Genomic DNA, 15058 nt, shown 5'->3' with positions numbered 1-15058 from the left:
GTGACAGTGATACCCTGTCTTTAAAAATAAATAAAATACTTATTTTATATTCTATTTGATAGGTTCCATACTGAAAATCTTGGCCTCTCTGACATCTAATCTGTCTGTCTGTCTATCTATCTATCTATCTATCTATCTATCTATCTATCTATCTATGTATCATCTACCTATCTGACACAGAGATGTGCCACCTATATTCCACATCAAGGAAAGAGTTGATGCCCAGATGTCTATGCCCAGCTGTGCGGGGAAATGAGCTCAGCAGGCAGCCTCCATCTGCAGGGAGCTGCCTTGCCTACGGCCATGCCCTATTCAAAATAGCCTGCATCTGGGGACAGAGTGAGGGTATCAAGACCTGGGGACAGAGTGAGGGTATCAAGACCTGGCCATTTTGGCCTGGTGTGGGGCACCTCTCATGGACGATATTTTCACCCACTGGGTTGAACAAGGGTTTGTTAGAGCTATATTACAGTTCAACTTCTCCTTCTCCTCCCCCCTTTCACAGTTGCTGACCCTAATAAACACTGTATTCCAAGGTCTGACCCTGTGGCTGCTTCCAAAGCACCCAATCTGCAACATGTGTGAGTGTGTCTGCATGTTCTGCTGCTACTTGCTCATGTTCCTTGCTCTTGTTCCTTGTTTCCTTCTGTATTTCTGTTTCTTGAGACTTTATCTGTTGAAATTCTTTGAGATTGAGTTGAGGTTGGGTTCCTTTTGAGAGTACAGATGGTCCCTGACTTATGACGATTTGACTTAACAATTTTTTGACTTTACTGTGGTGCAAAAGTGATATGCATTCACGGAAAACTGCATGATCCTCTTTTGAGATGCTAGGCAGTCAGCCAGGAGATCATGATCGTAAGGGCAAACAACTGATAAGTGACAGTGAGCTGTGTTGTCTGTTGCCCAGCTGCAGGTTAATGTAAATTCTGAGCACACCGAAGGTGACTAGGCCAAGCTCTGATGTTTGGTAGGCCAGTCGTATTAAATACATTTTAGACCTATGATATTTTCAACTTACAATGAGTTTATCAGGAGGTAACCTCGTGGTAAGTCAAGGACCGCCTGTATATGAGATTTCTTCTAGAAGTCGCCTGGGGCATGACCAGCTTGAGACCAATTTAAGTTGTCTGTTTTTTCAAAACACAGACATAGTGTGTATTGGCTGAAAACCCATATGAGTGGGGATTGTAGTTAATACTTCTCAAGATAGGCATGTTCTTTCTTTTCCCCTTCTTTGCTAGTCTGTTTCCTACTTACCCTTATACTAAGGCTGTAGATGTTCTTGGCTTCACTTGGTGGGGCAGTCTGTCCACCTTGGGTGGGCTTAATTTTCCATTTCTCATGCCCCTGTAGCTCTCAAATGGAAACGAAAGGTCATCAGAGTTCAGTACTTAGTTTTCGGTGGAGGCTGCTTTGGATCTTCCTTACTTTCCATAGTTCCCAGGCTCGGTGTCTTACTTTGAAACTGGAAACTCCTGCTTCCAAGTTTCAGAGTAAGATAGACGCCTCACTTTATTGCCGGCATGTTGATTCACTAAAATGTTATTTTCTTTTGTTTCATATTTATCCAATTTCATTTATTTTCCTTTTCTGAAACTGGGGCTGGGTCATTTAGGGTTTCTAGTCCACCACACTTGGGAATAAATGTCTGGAGTCATGTTTAAGTGGACTTTACCTAAAAGGGCCACCTGGAGACCCAGAGACCCGATGGGGGAGAGAGTTTGTGTTGACTGGACCATCAGAAACAGAGTTAATAGGGAGTTGTAAGTGGTTAAACATGGGAAGCAGGGAGCTGTTTTTGAGAGATCCACAGTTATGCAGAACGTCTCTTAAATGTACTCCAAGAAAAATAGCCAGTTTTGAGGGTCCCCAAGACAAGAGAGCACTATTAGAAGGTGGAAGCACTGTCTGCCAAATCAGACCTTCCCTGTCCTTGGCTTTCTCCCAGAAGGAGCCAGAGGAGGGTTTGTAATGAGGGGGCAGTACAGAAGCATGGAGCTTAGAAACAGAGACAAGAGACCCCTGCCCACTCCAAGGCCTCCAACGCAAAGCCGAGAGTGGGGAGAAGCTTTAAGTAAAGTTCAGAATTTTGATTAAGATGGAGGAACAAGCACACCAATGGCTAAAAGAAGACCACTCTTGTATGTTCTTACAACTATGGTTGTACCCAGTCTCCCTTCAAGAGGAGGGCAGGAACAAACTCCACAGGACAGGTTGAAATGAGGGGGTGCAGAGAATAAAGGCATTTCCTGGTAGAACCTTGTGGGGTTTCAGTATGCTTTTTTGTTTGTTTTTGAGACAGGGTCTTTCTCTGTCGCCCAGGCTGGAGAGCAGTGGTGCAATCACAACTTACTGCAGCCTTGACCTCCCGGGCTCAAGCAGTCCTCCCACCTCAGCCTTCCAGGTAGCTGGGATTACAGGCACACTCCATCAGGCCCGACTAGTTTTGTATTTTTAGTAGAGATGGGGTTTCACCATGTCGGCCAGGCTGTTCTCAAACTCCACCCACTTTGGCCTCCCAAAGTGCTGGGATTACAGGAGTGAGCCACCATGCTTGGCCATTTTTTGCTTGTTTGTAGAGATGGAGTTTCGCCATGTTGCCCAGGCTGGTCTTGAACTCCTGGGCTCAAGCAATCTGCCCACCTGGGCCTTCCAAAGTGTTGGGATTACAGGCGTGAGCTACTGTGCCCGGCTGCTCTTTGTTTAAAGTAAGGGGGATTTGAGTACATTTCTCTGTGGTTGAGAATGAGCCTATATAGAAGGAGATGGTGAAGGAAAAGGAGAGGGAGATAGTCATGAGAGGGAAAGCCCCTCGGATGCAGAAAGGTGGGCTCCAGAGTGGAGGTGAAGTAACCTTAAATGAGGGGGGAGGACACCTGTTTCATTTTAATAGGGAGGGAGAAGAAAAGGTGAATGTACTTACAGGTTAAATCTGTATATTTTGTGGGAGAAATTTGAGGGATTACTGATCTGATGACTTCTTTTCTCTTTGAATTGGGGCAGGGTTATTTTTGTAGGGTAGAGGGCCAAGTGATGGGGTGATGAGTTTTAGGCAAATCAAGGCCACTTGAAAGAGCTTCTCTGGAGCATGGGGGGCCTTGTCACCCAACCAAGGCTGAAAATCAAGAATTCATATTGGAACTCATCAGATACAAAGCAGATGGGGACAGCTGAGGGTCCCTGTGCAGAACAAACTCAATCTTTCTGGTGTCCAGAGTTTTTAGTCTTTAACATAGAATTTCTTTCTCCCCCTTCCCTCTCTTCCTACACAATTTCCCAATTTCAGGACTCCTTGATGTAGGTTGTAATGTGATCAGTTAGAGTGTCATTTTTCTCAATTAAGTCCCTGTGCTGTGACTTGATTGAACAAACACCTCTGTCTTCAACTCTAGCACGTATGTATAATATCTCTCTTGGGATAGGTTATTTCTGAGCATGACAAAACTGTGCCAGTATGTCTTTATTCCTGCAAATATTGTCTTCAAAAATTAGTAATCTTAAAATTCAGGGAACTTCACCAGAAGCTTCCATCTGCCGACTGCTGGTGCAAGGAAATAAAGACTCAGATGCTTGCTGGGGGTGCCACTGCAGCGGTCATCCAACTTCAGCAGTGTCAGAACCAAGAGGGTTGTGGACGGCCTTGTGGGCCCTACTCTTAGAGTTTCTTATTCAGTTGGTCTGGGTCAGGGTCAGAGACTTTCAATTTCTTCTAAGTTCCCAGGTGATGCTGCCAGTCTGGGAACCATATTTAGAGAACCACTGTGCTGAAATTATAAGACAGGTGGTAGCAAAGCTTCATAATGGTCATAGTCGAGTGGTCCTCATCTTTGATCTGAATAATGCACTCAAAGTCAAGTTTAAAAGGAAATGTATCCTAAAGAGATCCTCTTGCTGGGTTCCTCAATTTTGTTGAGCAATGTTCTGCTTACTGTTTTCAATGTTGCACTATTTAATCAGGCCTACATGTAAAGAGGAAGGTGGAAGAGATAGGCAGCTCTGGGCCCCTAAAGGCGTGAAGGATACCATCGGAGTTGTGCTGTCCCAGCTTCTTATACACAAAGGCAGATGAAGAATGGCTATTGGGTTTTTGCTGGCATCTTTATGTCAATATTATGGATCTTTTTTTTTTTTTTTTTTTTTTTTGAGATGGAATCTCACTCTGTCTCCCAGGCTGGAGTGCAGTGGCGCGATCTTGGCTCACTGCAACCTCCGCATCCTGGGTTCAAGCAATTCTCCTGCCTCAGCCTCCCAAGAAGCTGGGATTACAGGCTTGCACCACCACACCCGGCTAATTTTTGTATTTTTAGTAGAGACGGGGTTTCACCATGTTGGCCAGGCTGGTCTCGAACTCCTGACCTCAAGTGAATTGCCCCCCTCGTCCTCCCAAAGTGCTGGGATTACAGGCATGAACCACTGTGTCCCACCAATATTATGGATCTTAATGGCTGATGAGAAAGAAATGTTACAATGTTTCAGTGACCCAAATCAACCCAAGGCTTTAGACTTAAATACACCAGACCAGGTCTTACTTAGAATAAGAGCTGAAAAAGGAACTTGTACTGAACATTCCATAAAGATAAGACATGATAAATACTCACCATTTGGATATTGACAAGATGATTAAGGTCACAAAAGGTCAAAATCCATCACATTTTCCAAAGCCAGTGATGGGGAGAACTTCTGAGGTGATGGATCAAGTACAATTCTAATAAGGGACCAGGGTAAGTGACTTGGCAACAATTTCCTTGGGAAGCTGCCAAAATCTTATCTTCAGTCTCAAAACTCCTGTCTGCAGTCATAGCTAGTCTAGAAAGGTAAGTCTTGATTTCTTAGCTAAATGAGTGAAGTTTGTATTCTAGAAAGAAAATAGAATACAAATAAAAATAATAATGGAGAAGCAAACTTAAATTCATGGAATTAAGTCTTTAGTGAACCAGTTTGGGTATAAGTGTAGTGATCTGTTTTGTATTCATCATGATAATTTTGTTTCCTTTTTACATGTTTAAAGCATCACTAAGACTTATGCCATTTAAATGTTTGGAAGAATCTGATTAATTTTTTATATTATTTAATGCTTAAATGTTTAGAAGGGTCAAATTTGTTAAATGCATAGTTTTGTTTAATACTTACTTGATAATTTAGCTTTTTATTTAATATTAAGTTTATGAAAGCAGTGTATATTTAGGGAAGTGTTAAATGTTTTAAAAATGATCAGCAGACAATAAAGAAGTACAAATAATGGTGAGCATGTTTCTCTCCAGACATGAAAGCCAGATAGGGAAGAATTTGCAGCCTCATACTGATTGGCCAGTTGAGGAGTCAACTCATCTCTCTTATAGAAAAAAGAAGATTACATTTATGGAATACAGAATATACTGTGCTCTCTACTTACCAAGAGATTTCTTTCTCTATTGACAACTTTTTGTTGACGTGATTACTGTGCAGGTTCTGACAGTCGATTCTTTCCACCTAGCTCACTGCTGAAGCTATAATGATTTCCATTTTGCAAAAAGAGGATGATTACTTATTACCTGTGACCATTTCTCAATTCCAGAACAATTGAGCTGCATAGTCCCTGAGATCTTGTAAAGGCATTTGGCCTGGAAGATGCTCTGCCGCCATGTGCCAAGAACAACGGCTATAGGGAAAATGTTTTGTTAACCCTAAAGCAGCAACCTGAACCTCTTACTGTACAATATTTGCTCCATTCACAATTAGCTCGACTTGAGTCACAGGATGGAGCTTACCAAAAGGAATTCCCATGTCCAAGGAAGGAACCAAGATCACTGAGAGGTTATAGTATGAAAAGTGCAGAGAAAAAACCTATTCTAAACATTTTATTAATTGTCAATAATTATTTTAAAACATTTAATATAGTCTCCTACCTGGTCCACTGGCATCAAGCTGCCAAATTTACACGGTCACTTTGGGAAGCCAACTGGCAGGCAAACATGGAAAGTGCTGGCTCCTAGCGTAGTGAGAAGACCAACAGATAGATGGTAATTTTCTTCTTTGTTTTATTTTTCTTTTTCTTCTCTCCCTCTTTTTCTTCCCTCTTGCCTTTCCCTCCCATTGCCCACTTTCTTTTTTTGGCTATTGAAGATTTATTGCCTTTCAGTACTTACAGATGATGTTTTCATAGGCGCTAATGAGGTCCCAGCAGTTTTTAACAATAACAGGACATTACTGTTCCTAAGATATATTACGTGTTTTCCCTCATCTTTCTCCCTTGAATGAAATGCTTAAAAGTAGTCTAACCCCCAATTCCCTTCCCTTTACTGTGATAAATGGCTCCGTTACTTAATAGGGCTAAATACTCTGCTGTGACTTTTATACTGCTCATTTGAAGAAGATCTTATGAAAAGCTTTTCTTGTGTGTTTTTCAGGTACTTTCTAGGACAGTACCTGAGCATGTGCATGCAAACACCTGTGTGTTATCAGCCTTGAGAGTCCGCTTTTCTTTTTTTTTTTTTTTCTGAGACAGGGTCTGGCTCTGTTGCCCAGACTGAGTGTAGTTGTGCAATCATGGCTCACTGCAGCCCTGAACGTCTGGGCTCAAGAGATCCTCCCACCTCAGTGTCCCGAGTAGCCGGGACTACAGGCGTGTGCCACCACACTTGGCTACATTTTATTTTTGGTAGAGATAGAGGTCTTACTTTGTTGCCCAGGCTGGTCTCGAATTCCTGGGCTCAAGTGATCCCCCTGTCTCAGCCTCCCTAAGTGCTGGGATTACAGGTGCAAGCCACCGCGCCCAGCAACCCTTTCTAATGCCATCCTTGATAGTCGTGCATCTTGATGCCAAGTCTTGCAGCATTTCCTGATCCTCCTTGAGAGCTGTCCGGGGAGACTGCTCCCTATCTCTCCAGTTCCTGGGTTCTGGGGCAATTCATGTTGTCACCTATGGCTCCAACCCCATGTGACACGTCCATCTTTCACAGGAAGTCGCATCCTTTTCTGAGTTGCCTGCAAAGGCCGGACATCCTTCAGTCGCCTCAGTGCGACCCATGACCATGGAGGTATTTTTTAAATGGAAAAACCATTGCCATGAACAAGTCCCTCAGCACCACATGACTTAACTAGGGTGGTCCTGACACTTGTTCTTCTGTGGTGACAGGGTTGGCAGCCAACTCCAGAGGTATTTTTTTGTTGTTGTTCTTAAGGGTAAGACAGATTAAATGTGAGTAACAAGCAACAAAGAAAAGGGACCAAGCTGCATCCCATGATGTAACACGCAGGGATTTCAATACAGTCAGGGTTTTTCCTTGAGGAGTTACAAGCTGTAGGGAATGCCTTTTAGCCAGAAGGGCTTCGAGCAGGAAAACTCAAAAACATTCTGTATTACTGTGTTCTATTTTGGTTCTGGGCTAGCTTTGGATGGGTGGCTTTCACTCTGCCCTGAAATTAACATGTTATAAATGGACAGGTTGGGTCTCAGATCCAGCAAAGAAGCCAGCTTGAAAAATCATTCTGGGAAATGCACTGAATCACTTGTTCCAGGAACAGAAAGCCACTGTGCCTTGAGAAACAGGCCGTCGGCAAAGTCCCTGAGACAAGCACCCTCGGATTTGCTGTCCAATCGTCACCGTCCTCCCTTCATTCTAGGGCTTTCTGTCACTTCACTACTCGTATTATTGAGGGCTTGACTTCTGCTAATAGGTTCTCTTAAAAGACTATCTGGAGACAGCTTTTTAAGAGCCTTCCCTTTCCGGATCCCTTTGGGATAGAAACCGCAGAGCTATTTAATAGTCTGTGATAACCCTTATTTTCCATCCTCTGTTTTCTGGGCAAATCTTCGCACACACAAGGTAATGACTGCAAATGAATTCCAGGCAGGAGCAGAAATCCTCCTGCGCTGTGCATAGTCTGCCCCGCGCAGGCCTGCATATGGGCTTTGCACACTGCTCACTTTTTGTGCCACTTCAAAGTCCTGTCCCCTTGAGTCCCAATCAAGATACGGCTCATTCCACCCTTGGGCAGGAGGGCAATGCTGATGAGGCTGTTTATAGCTTCGGTTCCTGCGCACTCCATGTTATTTAGTTGTTGTTCCTCCACTTTTTCCAAACAAGCAGTCTGTCCAAAAAAAAAGGATCAAATGGAAAACTTTATAAATACTCCAAATGGTGGAAACAGGAAGTGGAATAAAAATGATGTAGCTATTCACAGAAAACATGCTGTCATTTTTTTCTCTGTAAATATATACCATTCATTTTCAGAAAGAGGCTGTGCCTAAAGAAGAATTAAAAAAAAAAAAAAACTACACAGTGACTCGGCTGACTTTGGAGACTGTTCAGAGAAGCTGCCTCAGGCTGCGCGGGATGCTCTGGGGTGGGAGGGGCAGAACGGCACGGCCCGGAAACCTCTGAAAAATAGGTACAGGTTCTACTGCGGAAATGCAAAATGATGTCTTGTTGGGTACCCAGGTCTCAGTGTCTTGTGACTTATTGGACAGCTGAAATGCTTCATCCATATCAATCATGTCAATGGTATTAATTCCAATTCCAATTGCAATTCCAATGATCTAATCCTTAAACCACATTCAATTTCTTTTTGGTAACTTTGTTCATATAATAATAACAATGAACATTTATATAACGCTTACTATGTGCCAGGCACTCTTGTAAGTGTTTTACAACTGTGGACTCATTTACTGTTCACAGCAATTCTATGTAGTAGGATATTATCATCCCCATTTTATGAGGAGGAGACTGAAATATAAATGAACAACTAAGTTTTCTGAGGCAACCTAAGTTGTAAATGATGGAGCTGAGCTTCAGCCTAGGTAGTTGGGTTTCAGGACCCATGTCGTTACTAGTATCTCTTTATTGTGAATAATAAAAGACTAGAAAAGCAAACACAAAGCACACTGTGGTTGTGAACCAATCAAACATTTCTTTCTTTTTTCTTTCTTTCTTCTTTCCTGTTTCTTTCTTTCTCTTTCTTTTCCTTCCTTCCTTCTTTTTTCCTCTCTTTCTTCCTTCCTTTCTTTCTTTCTTCCTTCCTTTCTCCCTTCCTCTCTCTCTTCCTTCTTCCCTCTCTTCCTTCCTTTCTCTCTTCCTTTCTTTCTCTCTCTTTCCTTTCTCTCTTCCTTTCTTCTTTTCTCTCTCTCTCCTCTTTCCTTTCTCTCTTCCTTTCTTCCTCTCTTTCTTTCTTCCTTCCTTTCTCTCTTCCTTCCTTCTCTCTCTCTCTCTCTCTTTCTTTCATTCGTTTTTGAGACAGGATCTAGCTCTGTTGTCTAGCCTGGAGTGGACATAGTTCACTGCAGCCTCCAACTCTTGGGCTCAAGCAATCTTCCTGCCTCAGCCTCCTTAGCAGTTAGGACTACAGGTGTGTGCCACCATGCCCAGCTAATTTTTAATTTTAATTTTTGATTATATGTGTGTGTGTATGTGTGTATATATATATATATGTTATATATATCTAGAGAGAGAGAGACATGGTCTTATATATATATCGATATATATATATATATATCTAGAGAGAGAGAGAGAGAGACAGACAGCTCTGTCACTCATGCTGGAGTGCAGTGGTGCAATCACAGCTCACTGCAAACTCAACTTCCCAGGTTCAAGTGCCACAGCCTCCTGAGTAGCTGAGACTCTAGGTGTGCACCACCACACCCAACTAATTTTTATTTTTTGTAGAGACAGGGTCTCCCTGTGTTCCCCAGGCTGCTCCTGAACTCCTGGCCTCAAGTGATCCTCTGGCATCAGCCTCCCAAAGTGTTAGGATTACGGCACCCAGCTCAGACATCTCTTGTTGACACCATTGGGCTGCAACTTCAAAAGAAGACTCAAATATGATTATAAAGGGATTGCTCAACCTGAATCAAACAACGGTATCCAATCTACATGTGTCTTTATAGAGAAGATTTCACGCAGACAGAAGAGAAGGCCAGGTGAAGACAGGCAGAGACTGGAGGATGTGGTCGCAGGCCCAGGGACCCCGCAGCCATCAGAAGCTGGAAGAGGCAGGAGCAGAGTCTCCCTTAAAGCCTCCAAAGGGAGCACAGCGCGGCCGGCACCTTGATTTCAGCCTAGCAGTGCTGGCTTCAAACTTCCAGCCCCGAGAATGGGCCTGTCTACATTCTCTCTATTAAAACTGCCATCTTCCAGGGGCAGAGGAGCCAGAGGAGGAGGATTAAATTCTGTATCCCCTGTAATACAGCCATCTGAATGCAGCAGTTCTCACAGTTTTGGGGCTCAGTGCCCCTTGTCACTTTAAAAAATTATCAAGGACCCCAAATAGTTTATCATTATGTGGAGCATACCTATAGACAATTACCATATTAGAAACCCAAACTGGGCAGATTTAAAATATTTAATTCACATGCAAACATCTTTCATTAATTCACATAAACATAAGCCTATTACATGTTGACATAAATGATGTTTTTATGAAAAACTGCTGTATTTTCAACACAGAAAACTCAGTAAAGTGGCATCGTTTTACTTTTTTTTTTTTAAAACAAACCTCTATCATGTCTGGCATAATAGAAGACAGTTGGATTTTCATACACGCTTTGCATTCAATCTGTTGCAAAATGTTGTTTTGGTTGAAACGTATAAGGAAAATCTGGCTTCACATAGATACGTAGTTGCAAAAGTAGAAGCATTTAAATAGTCTTTTGGATAATTATAAATATTCTTTGAGTCTTCATAAATTTAAATAAATGATAATTTTTAAAAGTTAATTGCAACAGATTCTGAAACAATATAAAAAAAACTTTTGGTACTCTGTTATGTTAAAATTCATTGATGTATTTTATATTTTGAATTATCTGTAAATGATTTTTATTTACTTATTTTAAATTGTGGTAAAATAGACATAACAAAATTTACCACTTTGCAGGGCACAGTGGCTCACACCTGTAATCCCTGTAATCACTTTGGGAGGCCAAGGTGGGTGGATCACTCGAGCTCAGGAGTTCGAGACTAGCCTGGCCAACATGGTGAAACCCTGTCTCTACTAAAAAATATAATAATTAGCCGGGCCTGGTGTTGCATGCCTGTAGTCCTAGCTACTTGGGAGGCTGAGGCAAGAGAATCACTTGAACCCGGGAGGTGGAGGTTGCAGTGAGCTGAGATTGTACCACTGCACTCCAGCCTGGGCAACAGAGTGAGGCTCCGTCTCAAAAAAAAAAAAAAAAATTACCATTTTAACCATTGTAAGTGCACAGTTCAGCAGGGTTAAGTATTCTTATTGTTGTGTAACCATCATCACCATCCATCTTCAGAACTCTTCATCTTGTGAAACAAACTCCGTATTCATTAAACAATAACTCCCATTTCCCCTCCCCAGATCCCTGACAACCCCATTCTATTTTCTGTCTCTGAATTTGACTGCTAGTCGAATTCCACCTCAAATAAGTGGAATCATGCAGTATTGTCCTTTCATGACTGGCTTATTTCACTTAGCATAGTGTCCACAAGGTTCATCCATGTAGCATGTATCAGAATTTCTTTCCTTTTTAAGTCTGAATAATATTCCATTGTGTGTTTATGTGTGTGTGTGTGTGTGTGTGTACATATATATATATATTCCACGTTTTCTTTATCCATTTATCTGTTGTTGGACACTTGAGTTGTTTCCGCCTTTTGCTATTGTGAACAATGCTGCTATGAACATGGGTGCATGCGAATCCGTTTGAGTCCCTCCTTTTGATTTCTTCTAGTATATTTCTAAGGGTGAAATTATTGGGTCATGTGATAATTCTATTTTTAGTATTTTGAGGAACTACCATACTGTATTCTATGATAGCTGCACCATTTTAGAATCCGATCAACAGTGAGCAAGGTTTCTAATTTCTCCACATCCTTGCCTATATTTGTTATTTTCTGTTTTTTTTAAATAGTAATCATCCTAATGGGTGTAAAGTCTCATTGTGGTTTTGATTTGTATTTCTGTAATAATTAATGATATTGGGCACCTTTTCATATATTTTTTGACTCTTTGTAAATCTTCTTTGGAGAAATGTCTATTTGAATCCTTTGTCCATTTTTAAAATCAGGTTATTTCTGTAGTTGTAGTGAGTTGTAGGGATTCTTTATATATTCTGCCTATTAATCCTTTATGAGATGTCTGATTTGCAAATATTTTCTTTCATTTCAGGGGTTGCCTTTTCACTCTGTTGATTGTGTCCTTTGATGCACAGAAATGTTTAATTTTAATGTAGTCCAATTTGTCTAATTTTATTTTTGTTGCCTGTATTTTGGGTGTCATATTCAGGAAATCCTTGCCAAGTCCAATGCCATGGTGTTTTCCTCCTAAGTTTTCTTCTAAGAGTTTTATAGGATGGTGGCACAGCCTCCCTCCTGACTGTGATCAAAGTGTCAGCTGGGCTTTGTTCTCATCTGGAGGCTCAGCTGAGGAAGAATCCACTTCCAGCCTCCCTTAGGTTGCTGGCAGAATTCACTTATTTCTGGTGACTTGCTTCTTCAAAGCCAACAAGGAGAACAAGACTCCAGAGAGAGGCTACTGGCAAGACAGAGTCTTTTATAACATAACGTTGTAATAAGAGTGACCTTCCAACACCTTTGCCATATTCTATCGGTTAGAAGCAAGTCACAGATTTCATTCATGCTCGAGGGGGGTGAACTAGAATGTGAGTACTAGGAGGTGGGGTCATGGAGGTCACTTTGAAGTCTATTCATCCCATCGGATGCATGTTTTAAAAAGATGTCTCACTATAATGTGTGGAGGTTAGACTGTAGTGTGGCGGAGAGACAAGGCTTAGTGACAAAAGGCTGTTGTATCTGGAAATTAGGAAATCATTAGGAACTGCTTTTTCAACAAATATTCATAAAATCTACTATATGAGAGTCACTGGGTTAAGTGTTAAGGATGCAGTGTGGAAGTAAGATTTCTCATTTTTTAACTTTAAAAAATTTTGATTGACAGAATAACTATATATATTGATGGAATATATGTGATATTTTGATACATGTACACAATGTGTAATGATTAAATCAGGGTAATTGGGATACCTATCACCTCAAACATTTATTGTATCTTTGTATTGAGGATATTCAATATCCTCCATTCTAGCTATTTTGAAATATACAATAAATTACTGTTAACTATAGTCATCCTACTATGCTATACTATGCTCTATCCTATAACTTAATTCCTCTTATCTAACTGTAATTTTGTTCCCATTAACCAACCTCTCTGTAACCCTCCTACCCGCTTCCCTTCCCAGCCTCCAGTAACCACTAGTCTACTCTCTACTTCTATGATCTCAACTTTTAAACACCCAGTGGAATATTATTCAGTCATAAAAAGAAAGAAACTCTGTCATTTGCAGCCACATGGATGAGCCTGGAGGACATTATGCTAAGTTAAATAAGTCAGGCACAGAAAAAGAAACACTGTGATGTCACCCATATGTGGGAGCTAAACATAAAAAAAAGTTATCATTTTTGAGAAAGGATTTTCTTGAAAAGACAGGGGCAAAAGTTATTTTAAACTGGTTGAGGAGGAAACAGGAGGTGTGACTGTAGTGATGGCCATCTAGAATATTTTCATAGACTTTGGAGAAGAATAGAAAGAGAGAGATGAGACAAGTAGTTTGAGGGGGCACAGGGTTGAGAGTGTTTATGTATTTTCTTTTTGTATTTATTTTCCTCTGGCTGAAAGGTAGGAATAGTAGAAAGAAAGAGGCAGAAGATACAATAGAGGGCACATTCCACTGGAGAACTGGGGGGATGGAATGAGGGGCATGGGAAGAATTATCTTGAAAGGAAGTGAAGACATCTTTTTGAAACCACAACCATAAAAACATTAGTAAGGTTAGTCTAAAAGTAGAGGGGAATTGAGGGAGTATGTGCCAGATAGCATCTGTTTTCTCTGTCAACTCAGAAGGGAATGATATTTATTAAGAGGTGTAAGGGCGTTGTCACTTTGAGGAGAGTAGGCAAAGTTGGGTGTAGCCTTCACTGGAGAAGGGAAGGGAAGGGGGACTGACCTCCAATGACCAAGTGAGCTATCGTGCAGGACTGTGGTTCCAGTCCAGACTCAAAAACATTAATTTCCAATGGAGCCAATCCACATGGGTGCATCATTTACTTTGGTAGTATTTGGGAAATTGAGGAAGAGGAATGGAGAAAAGAGAGAATCAGGGTGTTCTGGGGCTGAAGTCAGCATGGGCCAGGGCAGCAGAAGATTCCTGTGGCAAGAGGTAAAGACAGCTACTGAGACTGTCAGAAGGCAGCAGCCTCCGCAGAGTGGGGAGGGACAGGAGCCATGCTCAGGTTGGGTGGGGGTGACAGTGGGGGCAGCAGAGAGAGAAAAGTTGCATTTTCAGAGGGGAGTTTTATATTTTAGCATCTTTAAGGTCATTGTAAATTTTAGTGCAGGCTAATTCAATCAGGAGAATTGAGTCAGTAAAAAGTTAACGTTAATAAAAATTTCCTAAAAGCAATAGGCCTTGAGCTACACATTACACCAGATGTCTTCGTTCTATGAAGCCTTGGGGAATGGCCCTTTCCCCTCAGAGGCCACTACAAGGAGACAGGGTTTCCAAGGACCCTCCTTCCACCTCTGTCTGCTTATACATGGATTTATCTGTCTGATCGATTAGGAACCTGTAGGCTGACATTTAAAGAAAGGGTACAGAATCTAAAAAGACATTTGAAAACCACTACTCTACAATGTAAGAGACTTCGCATGTGGTTCTCAGGGATACTCTGCATGGATATGCACAACCTGAGAGCTTGTTAAATGTGCAGATGCCCCACACTTACTCCCAGGCCATCTGCTTCCCGGATTCTGGGAGACCCGATCTGCATTTCCACAAGCACAAACACGACTTCAGACAAAGTTGGTTTAGTGGGTCCAAGAAAGTTGACACCCATGGCATGCAGAAATTGTTCTAGGTGTTTGTAGAAAAACAGGGAACAAAACAAAGACCCTGCCCTATGGAGTTCATATTCCAGTGAAGGAAGGTAGATAATAAATTGATTATACGATCTATGAGAAGGTGGTGAGGGCAGTGATGGGAGAAAAATAGACCAGAGGGTGGGCAATGGAGGGTCATGGTAGGGACAGGCTGCAATAC

The 15058-nt window shown here is 41.7% G+C and overlaps 1 long non-coding RNA gene across 13 annotated transcripts in view; it reads left to right on the top strand.

Moving 5' to 3' along the window:
- LOC129473263 (uncharacterized) overlaps positions 1 to 15058 on the top strand; it is a 264435-nt gene that overhangs the window by 154745 nt on the left and 94632 nt on the right. For 3 of the 13 annotated variants that reach the window (XR_010119218.1, XR_008654225.2, XR_010119223.1), the window contains exon 5: positions 8217 to 8373. The exons of 8 other annotated variants lie outside the window; for them this stretch is intronic. This is a non-coding gene — a long non-coding RNA (uncharacterized lncRNA). 2 more of the 13 variants (XR_010119219.1, XR_010119224.1) reach the window with 2 other exon arrangements.

The sequence above is a fragment of the Symphalangus syndactylus genome, chromosome 23, assembly GCF_028878055.3.
Source record: "Symphalangus syndactylus isolate Jambi chromosome 23, NHGRI_mSymSyn1-v2.1_pri, whole genome shotgun sequence".
NCBI lineage: Eukaryota > Metazoa > Chordata > Mammalia > Primates > Hylobatidae > Symphalangus > Symphalangus syndactylus.
The sequence above is the reverse complement of the archived record's forward strand: the minus strand, read 5'-3'. Positions and strand labels throughout refer to the sequence as shown.